At 47.5% G+C, this 11,303-nt stretch overlaps 1 long non-coding RNA gene across 1 annotated transcript in view; it reads right to left on the reverse strand.

Moving 5' to 3' along the window:
* Positions 1-7,157, reverse strand: part of LOC122460994 — a 47,537-nt gene extending 40,380 nt beyond the window's left edge. Inside the window, exon 1 of the long non-coding RNA XR_006282678.1 lies at positions 6,872-7,157. This is a non-coding gene — a long non-coding RNA (uncharacterized LOC122460994). The remainder of the gene's footprint in view (positions 1-6,871) is intronic.
* Between the last annotated feature and the right edge of the window lie 4,146 nt (positions 7,158-11,303).

The raw sequence follows: 11,303 nt of genomic DNA on the forward strand, positions 1-11,303 counted from the left end.
AGCTCAGGGCTGGGAACTGGGACACCAGTGCAAGGGCTACGAGACTTCAAATTTACACTAAACCCATGGAACAGCCACCATTCCAACACCGACCTTGCCTTGGTACAAGAGAGAGAAATTGGCCCCAATCTGTCGCTCTGTAATAACAGCTGGCTCTAATCTAGCACTCTGCAGCCAGAGATCCCAAAGCACTTTACCAGGGAGGTAAGCCCCATTTTACACATGGGAAAAACTGAGGCCCAGAAACCAAGGTCATGCAGCGACAGCACCACTCACCTATGTACCTACTTATCTAGCTAGGCACTTCCATAGCTCCCACCACCACAACATACAGCTGTGCCTGTGCTGGCAATCCCCTCTGCATTCATGATGGCTCCAGTGAAGTCAGATGGGCTCTGTGTGCGGACTAGATTCTGCCTTATGGCTGCACTTGCAGGCTCACGGCCTGGTTCTGTATCTGCATTATATAACTCCTTAACTGAGGGCTCAGACCTGCTACTGAAGTCAATGCCAAAACTCCCACAAAATCAGTGATGCAAAAATCAGACCCTACTTTATTAGCTCCATCTGAGTCCAAGCCTACAAGATGTGCTGCAGCTCCCAGGAACCATGCAGCGTTCCAGCTGGGCATGGAGTTTTGGCGATAAATGTTTTTCACTGGTGGTGTAAAAAAAGGGCCTTTTTTCAAAAATGAGCCCTTTCCCCAAACTGGGGGCAGCATTTGGCACATGCTTAGCTTTAAATAGCATTTCCCATGAGCTGATCTTGGGGTTTTTTTAAACAAAAAGAAAAACAGATTTTTCAGTCAGTGAAAAACGTTGGCAAGGGTGCTGGTAAATATTTCTGTCAAAAATATGAAATTGTGTGAAAAATGGCAATCGGGTCATTGCGATCTCTGGGAAACAAGGACAAGGGTGACATTTCCAAATGCATCGGGGGCCCAAGGTGGCTGAGAATCCCCACAGTGTGGTACACTCTGGCCTCGCCCCTCCCTTCCACCTGCCCCTTCCTGCCACCAGCTACCTCGTGCCATTCCCTCTATGGCAATGACTGACAGCAGGGCCAGTGCAGAGCCCATATACACCACTCTCCACCAGCCAGGGAATCCCCCCTGTGCAGAGGGATTCCCCAGAGGCCATTTCTCTCCCTTTAAGCCCCCTTGAATTTGCAAGAGGAGCACAAAGGGGTTTTAGCATAAGTGAGAATGAGGCCCATTGTTGCATGGCTGCGAATTCCCCATCAGGGTTGGGAGTTTCGTGCATGGGCCAGCAGGTATAGTACATTGGTTCCTGCGTGTGTGAATTGCGCTGAAAGTCTGTGTGTGTGTTCTGTGTTCTCCAGGCATGTGTGATAGGCATGATCTGAGTGTCTGTGGTGACACACTGAGTGCAGTAGTATAAAGGGGCGTTTGCTTTTAGATAACCCAGTGTAAGGTTTCTTCAGCCTCCGCAAACCCCTTCTTTGGATCCTCTGAGGTCACTACTGGCCACATGGCCTGTATTAGGCTAGTTGGAAACAAGCAGAATCGCAGGCCCAAGCCTCAAGGCCTCCTTTGCACCTTTGTAGAAGACTAATTTTAATTCCAGATTACCCTTTACTCCTCCTCCTTTTGTTTTAATGCTGTGGATCATGTCCCTGCACCTGGCTGAGATGCCTGCATCCAAGTCCATGGAGAGTCCTTGATTCACCAGGCAGGGTGCCATGAGACAAAACCCACCTTCTCCTGAAAGCCTGACCCCCCAGCTGGTGGCATAGGAGCACTCAGCGTTATTGCTAAGCCATTCGTCCAGCCCGCTTCTGGTGTGAGCTCTCCAGAGGGTCTGTGAGTGAAGCGCTGCCCTGATGTGACTACGCAGAGGAGATGGGAGCAGAGACAGGCAAGTGGTACCAGTTACACATCCAGCACTGGAGCCAACCTGCTGGCACAGGGAAGGATGGCTCATGGTGGATTGGGTGTGGGAAGCAGGGATGTGTTGTTGGGTCCTCCTTGCAGCTTCTTTGGTCACATCCTGGGTGCTAGTTGGTTGGGGGCTTGATCAGACCTTAGACCTGACCCAGATGGCATGCACTTCAGAGTGGAAGATCCTTTGGAGTGGAAGATCCTGCTCTGTTATGTATCAGGAGGAGGGTCGGGGAATGAAAAGGCTCCCTTTGGCCCATCTCTCCTGCCTAGCTCACTGATGCAAAGCCCAGCTCACAGCTGGGGCTCCAGGTTCATACACTTGAGTGTGGCCATCTGCCAGTCCTCACTCCTGGCAGCTATTTATTTCATTTAGAATGTCTAAAATGTGTCCATCATCATCGTCTGAACACCCCGAGCCATCAGAAGTCCAACAGACTCAGCCCAGCTGTAAACCATACACCTGGCCTGGCCCAGTCTGAACCCCCATCTCCTCCTCTCTCCCACCCCAGCCTCACATGCCAGAGCCCAAGGAAATAGATGGGCCGTACACTGAGCCCTCAAACTAAAAGTCAAAAGCCTTGGGCTCCCATGGCCCAATCCGGAGGTGAAGAGAGGCTGAGTATATAATAACATATGTGAAAAAGTACAGTATTTTTCATCCCAAGGCAGAGGAGCATTATCATCCCTTTTATAGAAGGGAAAGTGAGGCACAGATAAGTTAAGTGGCTTGTGTACAGTCACACAGCAAGTTAACAACAGCATTGGGAACAGAACACAGGATTTCAGTCTCTTAGTTGAAAGCCCTGTCATGGCACCACCCAGGAAGACCTCCACATTGGCTTGATTCACGCTTCAGCATCTCTGATTCCACCATGTGGCAAGTATACAGTAGTGGGCAGCATGCATGTACTGTGTACTACCATGTACTGTGCAGTATGTAGTACTGTGTGATCAAGGATGTATGTACTCATATGTATGCATGGAGGTACATACATCTGGCTGTGTGCACATGCAAATCAGCACAGGTAGGCAGCTAGGTGTTGTGTATATAGATATTCAAATGTGTTTACATAGATTCATAGATTCATAGATACTAAGGTCAGAAGGGACCATTCTGATCATCTAGTCTGACCTCCTGCACAGTGCAGGCCACAGAATCTCACCCACCCACTCCTATGAAAAACCTCACCCATGTCTGAGCTATTGAAGTCCTTAAATCATGGTTTAAAGACTTCAAGGAGCAGAGAAGCCTCCCTCAAGTCAACCATGCCCCATGCTACAGAGGAAGGCGAAAAACCTCCAGGACCTCTCCAATCTGCCCTGGAGGAAAATTTCTTCCCGACCCCAAATATGGCGATCAGCTAAACCCTGAGCATATGGGCAAGATTCACCAGCCACATACTGCAGAAAATTCTTTCTTGGGTAACTCAGATCCCATCCATCTAATATCCCATCTCAGGGGATTTGGCCTATTTACCCTGAATATTTAAAGATCAATTACTTACCAAAATCCCATTATCCCATCATACCATCTCCTCCATAAACTTATCAAGTAGAATCTTAAAACCAGATAGATATTTTGCCCCCACTGCTTCCCTTGGAAGGCTATTCCAAAACTTCACTCCTCTGATGGTTAAAAACCTTCATCTGATTTCAAGTCTAAACTTCCTGGTGGCCAGTTTATACCCATTTGTTCTTGTGTCCACATTGGTGCTGAGCTGAAATAATTCCTCTCCCTCTCCTGTATTTATCCCTCTGATATATTTATAGAGAGCAATCATATCTCCCCTCAACCTTCTTTTAGTTAGGCTAAACAAGCCAAGCTCCTTAAGTCTCCTTTCATAAGACAAGTTTTCCATTCCTCGGATCATCCTAGTAACCCTTCTCTGTACCTGCTCCAGCTTGAATTCATCCTTTTTAAACATGGGAGACCAGAACTGCACACAGTATGTGAACCGGAGTGTTGCGGTGTGTGCATATATGCGTCTGAGTGTGCCCACATGTTTGTTCATCCATGCATGCTGGGAAAGTGCATGCAAGTTTGTGGGTCATTGTCCAAGTACTCAAGATATGTGACCAGAGGGTATACTTTCAGTGCAATGCACATACTGCCAACAAGAAACGAAACTGTTGTCTGTAACTCCTGTATATCACACTGAGAATTTAACACCAAAAAAGCATGCCAGAAGACTTCTGTGTGACTCAAAATTTGGTAATTTGGGGAAAAGGTTTAATTGGTGAGAAGAGAAGGCTAGTATAATTTAGAGTTATTTAGCTGACTGTATAGAATCATTCTGTGCTCCTACTTTTCAAGTCCTCTTTCTATTAACAGCAATCTTCTCCCCCTCCCTCTGCCAACCTCTCTCTCCCTTTGGCTTTCATATAGGACTGGTGTATCTGCAAATTCAGTCACAGCTAGCATTTCTGACATCACTGCTACAATAGTTCCTGCCTGGAGAAGCTGGGACTACAATAGCTATGAATCCACCCACCCTGGGCTACAAAACCAGTCCATACAGTGCCTCCAGCTGGGACTGCTGGAGCAGTGAGCTCTCCTACAGCCTGTGCCTGTACACTATTTCATACAGCGCCTCCTGCTGGACTGTAGTAGCAGCGAATGCCCCTTCCTCCATGTTTGCCATTCCTTCTGACAATGACTCAGACTCCAGGAGCACGAGAGAGACTGATAGGAAGGAAAAGAGGCCAATGAAAAGTAAACTCACACTAGATAAATTCTTCAATGATTTTTTATAAGGACACAACATTGTAATGACTTGCCAAGAACAACACCAAAATAATTCCAAGATTTGCCATTTGTTTGTAAAGCGAATATTAAAAGTGCAGGCAGCAGCCTTCTGGGGTTCCCCTGGGAACTGTTAGTGTCCGCAGTAACGAGGTCATTCCTTTTTTATTAGGAGAAGAGTTTCTCTAAAGTTAAATGTGCTGACAGCCTCTTGCCTTTGATGTTGGGTTTCACCTCGGTCCCTCCTGCATTAATTGCCACTCCTCCCTCGCAGACACAGCCCTGGGAAACAAGCTCCTTTCTGTCTTACCCACTTGTTTGTTTAGATGCCTGATAGGAGGCTCTCTGTGAAAGGGGGAGCACATGAAGGTGGGTTCGAGTTTCAATGGACGGTGGAGATGTGAGAGATTGGGTTGCTGTAATTAAGTCAGTCCTCAGGCTCCCCGCACTGTTAGCACAATGACCTGAGAGATAAATACATGGACAGCACCCAGAAAGCCTTAGTCAGAGCTGTGCTAAGTTGCCTGACACCATCATGAATTCCCCAGACCCGTTGCCCCAAAGCCTGGCCTGAAAAGGACACTCTCTCTTGGAGTGGGAGAGGAACATCCATCTCCATGCCTACTCCCACCAGAGCTTTCTTCTCTACTGAGGCACTCATGGATCCCCCCACTCCTGACCTGGAAAAAAAGCCTGGAATAAACACAGAATTCAGCCTCCATGTTGACTCCCCGCATTACTCCCCAGTGTTCAATTGAATTAAAGGAGCATTCTCAACCCAGTCACCTCAGGGTACATCTTCACTACAGTGGCATAGCTACAGAGCTGCATTTGTAGTGTAGATGCTTCCTACATCAACGGAGGGGTTTTGTTTCATTGATACAGTTTTTCCACCTCTCCGAAAGGTGGTAGCCAGGTCAATGGAAGAATTCTTCTGTTGACCTAGCTGTGCCTACAGTGGGGGTTATATTGACCTCACTGCGTTGCAGGGTGTGAAATTTTCACAGCCCTTAGCGATATAGCTTTGTTGACCTTAGTTTTAAGCGTAGACCAGGCCTCAACATCTTTGTTTAGCTTCTTGGGAGCAACTCCCACTCTGTCCAGCAGACCTTTGGGTTCTTGGATACTAGCGAAGTTGGGAGGGCCCCGAGGAGGTTTAGATCTCCCCAATTGCATTCCACTCACTTCTGCATCACTCAGCATTTTTTGATCTTTGTAAAGGAAGCAAGGGCTGGTGGTCAAAGCACTGGCTTGGAACCCAGGAGCTCTGGATTCAATCCCTGACTCTGTGTGATCTTGGGCAAGTCAGCTAAGCTCTCTGCCTCATCCCAGTCTATAAAATGAGGGAAAAAATCCTTCCTTTTCCCCATTTCACCCTCTGTCATCTTCTCTGTTTAGACCCTGAGCAATCTCTGCCTATGCACAGCCCTTAAGGGGACCCTGATCTCAGCTGGGTCCTCTCTTCACTTTTGCAATACAAAGAGACTAGCGCATTGTTGTTTGAACATTAAACAGGGAACAATGTCCCCAGAGACTGTGGTACCTACCCCTCCTTAGAGAGACTTAGCTAGAAGCAAAGGATAAATAATACATTCATGCTTCAAAGTTAAATGTACATTGTGTGCACTGAAATAATAAAGCAATAATACAAGCATCCTTGTTTATCAAGGATATGGTAGGAAGAAATCAACGTCTTCCTTGGGAACTGATGGTTGCAAAGAATTTACTCACTCCAGGGAAACAAACACGAAAGGTAAGGAGACTTCATTGCGCATGGAGATGGATCGAAAGCGTGTCTCTCCAATTTACCCTGGGACACCTCTGTGATTAAGAGCTGTGTTCAGCAGACTCGTGATGGGACATAGAGCTTTTCAGCTCTACGTCCCTGGCCAAATCCAGCCATAGGTCTGTGTGACTCTTCCTGTGTGACTGTACAGTGCCTAGCATGCGGGGGGGCCTGGCCTTAGTGCTTTCATTATACAAATAGCCATAACAGAGGCAGCCTTAGAGGAGAGGCTGTTACCAAGCGTTTCTAGAACCCAGAGAAGTGGTAACCTAACTGTTTCTCTCCATGCGGTATCAGGAATAAATCAATAGAGGGCACAGCTCATCCATCTGATAAATGATTGATATAAGCGTGCTCTTATCTAAAACTACTATTTATTAGATTTTAAGCACACACACATATGCAATAGGTTTAGGACATCCCAGATATAGTTACTCACAGTCTAAGATGTTTTTGAGAGATCACCAGCTAGGTTTCCAGGGGCCCTCTTTCTGGCTAGCTGATGGGGAGTTTAGAGTCATAGAATCACAGAAATGTAGGACTAGAAGGGACCTCACAAGGTCATCTAGTCCAGTCCCCTGCACTTATGGTACAACCAAGCATTATCTAGATCAATATCAGCTCCTTGCCCAAGAAAAGCTCCCTCGGACGGCTCAGAAGTATTTACTTTTAGCTAATATTTTATAGCTAACTCTAACAAAGCACATAAGCTACAGTGACTCCTAGTGGTCAATATAATAACCTCTAGTGGGTCACCAATTCTCCTGATTTCAACTACTCACCTTAAAACATGTCAAGTATTTCTAGCCATAACAAAAATATGTTGGGGCAGCTAAAATCAAGGTTGCTATTCATTCACTCTCTTTGATAACTTTCTGTCCCATCCGCCCATTCTGATTAGCAAACTGCAAGTATGCAGCTCTGTGACCTTGCCTCACAAAGGCCTAAGATTATATTTCTCATTAGGTGGTATTTGGTTTTCAGCTGACAGTGGCTGAACATACAAAATGGCTGACTGCAGTACTGTCAAGTTCTGGGCTACACACAAGAAAGGCAAATATTGGGGTAACAAGGCCACAGACTGAACAGGACCTAGAGACCAAGTTCCCCAACCTCTCTGAGATGCGGGCCCCTCTAGGCCAGGGGTGAGGTGCATTAGCAGACCACTCTTGTATTGCACTGGTCAAAGCTTCAATGTTTCTGTGGCCGTTTCACCAACACTCTGGCCTGGAATTGAGCTGCTAGGCTGGTGGCCTGGCTGTCCCTTGCCTTTCTCCCTTTCTTGATGTGACATGCTGTCCCCCCATGTTCCATATAGTCCTCTCCTTGTCCACTGCCCAATGACGGGCACATCAACAAGGATCTGGGTGGACATGAAGCGGAGATGAGCAGAGAGGGGGGAGCCAGTGGCATCGGCAGCCCTGCGTCTTTGAAACAGTCATCCCTCCCCACGGCCACAGAACGCTGTCTCCGCTCCTAAACATACTCAGAGCAGCACGTGTGGGTCCAGTTGGCGAGGGCAGCCTTTCCCTTCCCTGGATGGGCTCCGTCAGGTCTGGCTTGGGAGAGTGGGGGAGGAGGAGAGAGTTCCAGCCTCACCATCCAAGCAGGAAGTGTTGGGGGCGGGATGTTTGTCTAAAGGGTTTATGACTGGCACTTTCCAGCCCTCTTTGCTCCCCTCCCCTTTGCTAATTTCAAGCACTGGGAACTTGGCTATTACTCTCATTTTTTGCCCTCCCGTGGCCTCTCCTGCCCTTTCTGATGCTTTGTGCCAATTTCCTCTCGTACTTTCATCAGAATTCAATTTCCTCCCAGTAAGTTAACACCAGCCAAACTGCTCATGATTTCTTCTCCCCTTGATGGATGAGCCCACGCGGGGTCTCTGAGCCTGTCCATCACAGCCCACCATTACCAAACAAACAGGGCCAGCCTATTCCCACCCCAGCCCACTCTTCCTCTTCCTTTTTCTTCTCTCTCCTTCATTTTTTACCTCCACTCCTTCCTTCCATCCACACACACATTTCTCCCTCAAACCTCTTCTCCGCTCCTTTTTTTTTTTTACACTAACACCTCTATTCATCTCTGGGAGAAACATCATTTATTTTGCACTTCCCAGATAATTTACTTTTTTTTTTCCCTTCTACAGGAATTCTCCATTTCCCTATAAAATGAAAATTCATCTAGAATTACATCTTATGTCATCATTATGTTTATTAAGCGTGGATGATGTATATGAACAGTACTGGCTTGCTGCTGAGTGCTTAATGGTGCATAAGATTAAGCCGAGACTCTCAGCTGCGCTGCGACTCCCCTCCGGTTCCCATGTTGTAAAGGCATGCTGGGAGTACAAGTTCCAAACGGACAACCAGGTGAATACTGCTAACAGCTCATTTTTTTCCTAACCCCTCTTCTTCCCCTCCGCCCCTCTCTCTCTCTTTTTTATGGAGTGCTGGTATGGCTCACAGTCTTGTAAAGTCTCAGCAGCTAATTTCAACCATTGCATCAATAAACAACATGCCTGCAAAGCTTCTGCGTTGATCCTTTCCCCTCCACCTTCCTCTTTATTCTCTCGCATTCTCTTTTTCCTGTCCGCTTCCTCATCTTGCCCCTCTCTTTATGTCTCCCTTTCTCCTTCTCTCTATTCTCTGAGCTGGCTGCCGTGTTACTGCATAGCAGCACCAGCAGTCTATGACAAAAACATTATCCTTCGGCTGCTAAACAATCCAATAAACCTCTCCACAGGGAGAAAGTTAACCTCTTGTCTCTTCGGCTGATGCCTTCCAGCCCACGTGACTGCTGCCACAGTAAATTCAAATCATTAGTCTCCTCACCCCATCAAAAAACTTCTATTAGTAATGGAGACCTCGCCAGAGACCTTCCGCAGAGAGCACTGCCTTCCCAATTCCCAGTGGAAAAATTCTGCGCGAAAAACTAATTCTACTTTTAATAATCTGTCATCAGGACCAGAGGCAGTCATAAATTATATGGGGAGCATGTGTGAGAGCGTGCCACAAGAGGGAAATCAGGGGGAAAAATCAAAGCCCAAGTTTGACAAACTTTCCTGAAGATAAATAATAACTTACAAACAGGATTAGTTGTAAAGTCACGGCCGAGCGAACAGCTACGAAGCTGCAATCAGCCTATGCAGAAAGGACCATTTACAGCTCCACCTGTCATTAGTTTTCTCTCTCCTGGTCTTTTTTCTTTTTATTATTATTATTCCTCCTTTCCCTTCCTGTAGCATCCCACCTTCCCTGTGTCCCTAAGAGCAGAACCTTCATAGTGGCCATTAAATTTCCCCCCTAAGTGCTCATTAAGGAGAGAGGAGACAGTGATGAAGGGGATCTTGCGGGGCAGGGATTCCTCTTTCTTTTTTTTTAAGCAAAAACACATCAGTGCTCAGGTCATGGGACATTTCAGGGTCTCTGTTTAACTGAGGTGGTCTCTGCTCCCCCTCCTCCTCTATCCCCTGCTGCCAGAGGTGGGGGAATGTGTCCTAAATCTGACCTTTCCCTAAGCCGCCACCCCCTCTCCCCACCTTTCGGGCCATGCACCTGTGCCAGTGCAAAGCTGAGACCCGCCAAGCTTGTGACACGCATGTCACCTTTTATTCATCGTGATGCTCGGCCTGTGTTGGACTGGCAGGATTTGCTTGCTCAGAAGGGCCAATGGACGGATTTATTTACAGGGACTGTGGATCAAACATCCTAGAGTTTGCGCATCTGCCATCAGTTCCTGGCTGCTGGGGGTTTTGGAATATCCAGGCTTAGTTTAAAGGTGCCAAAACACCCCTTTCCCATGCCAAGCCAAAGCATAAAGCAGTACACAGGCCAGCTTCACCCCAACCCCCTCTAACCCCGCCCCCTGTGTATTTGCATCCAATGCTGGTGGCTGTTGATCCCTTTTTTGGAGGGGGGAGAGGGGGGTCCAGTGCATTTTCTCCAGCAAAACCTATTTGCACTGAAAACCCAGGGCCCCACCTCCCCATCTGCCCCTTCCCCACACCACACCCTCCTCACACAACCACCACGAGATGAAGCACATGGCTGCTTGCTACCAATGGCACGATTCACACAGCACTGCTGAGGAGAAAGAGAGACATGGGCAGGGCTGGGTGGGGTTGCAGGGGAACCTTCTAATCCAATATTCCCACGTTCTAGGATGAAGATTCTGGGCTGGATTCTGCTCTGGATCCCATTGGAGCCAATGGAGTTATTCCAGTGTAACAGCGCTCAGAAAATAACTCCGAGGGCCAGATCCTCACAGGTATGTAGGCTCTTACCTTCCATTCCCAGGGAATGTCTTTGCAGCTCAGGCCTACTCCTTAGCACTTTGGGACTGTAATTTAGTCTATGTTGTACAGCGCCTGGCACAGTTCAGCTGCAATCTGGCTGGGTTTTAGGCACCCCCACAATACTCATAATATTAATAAATACTCTTGCTACTCTTTACCTAAGGGCACCTCTCTTTAGGGCCATGCCCCCCGACCCCTACACACATACTTCTGCCCCCTACTGGCCTCCCTCCCACAGTGTCACTCCCAAATGTCTGCAGGGGAAAGAATTAGTCCGGGAGGGAAGATAGGGTTGGGTTTGTTTAATTATTATGATTATTGTAGCTTCTCAGCCAGGAAAACATCCCTCTGGTTAAAGGCCGCCAGCCCCCAGCCTGGCTCTTTGTTCCCACCATAGCATCTGAGCCGAACTATTGGCATGCATCATAACCACGTCCTTCTATCAAGTATGGACTAAGAGCAATCTCCATTAGCTGACAGGCAGGCAGGGTGATAAATGCCCCCGACGAAGGGGAAGGAATTGCGTAAAATAAAGAAGCATGTTCCAACAAGTCTTGTCAAAATTGTATTGATTTAA

The sequence above is a fragment of the Dermochelys coriacea genome, chromosome 7 (genome assembly GCF_009764565.3).
Source record: "Dermochelys coriacea isolate rDerCor1 chromosome 7, rDerCor1.pri.v4, whole genome shotgun sequence".
Lineage (NCBI taxonomy): Eukaryota > Metazoa > Chordata > Testudines > Dermochelyidae > Dermochelys > Dermochelys coriacea.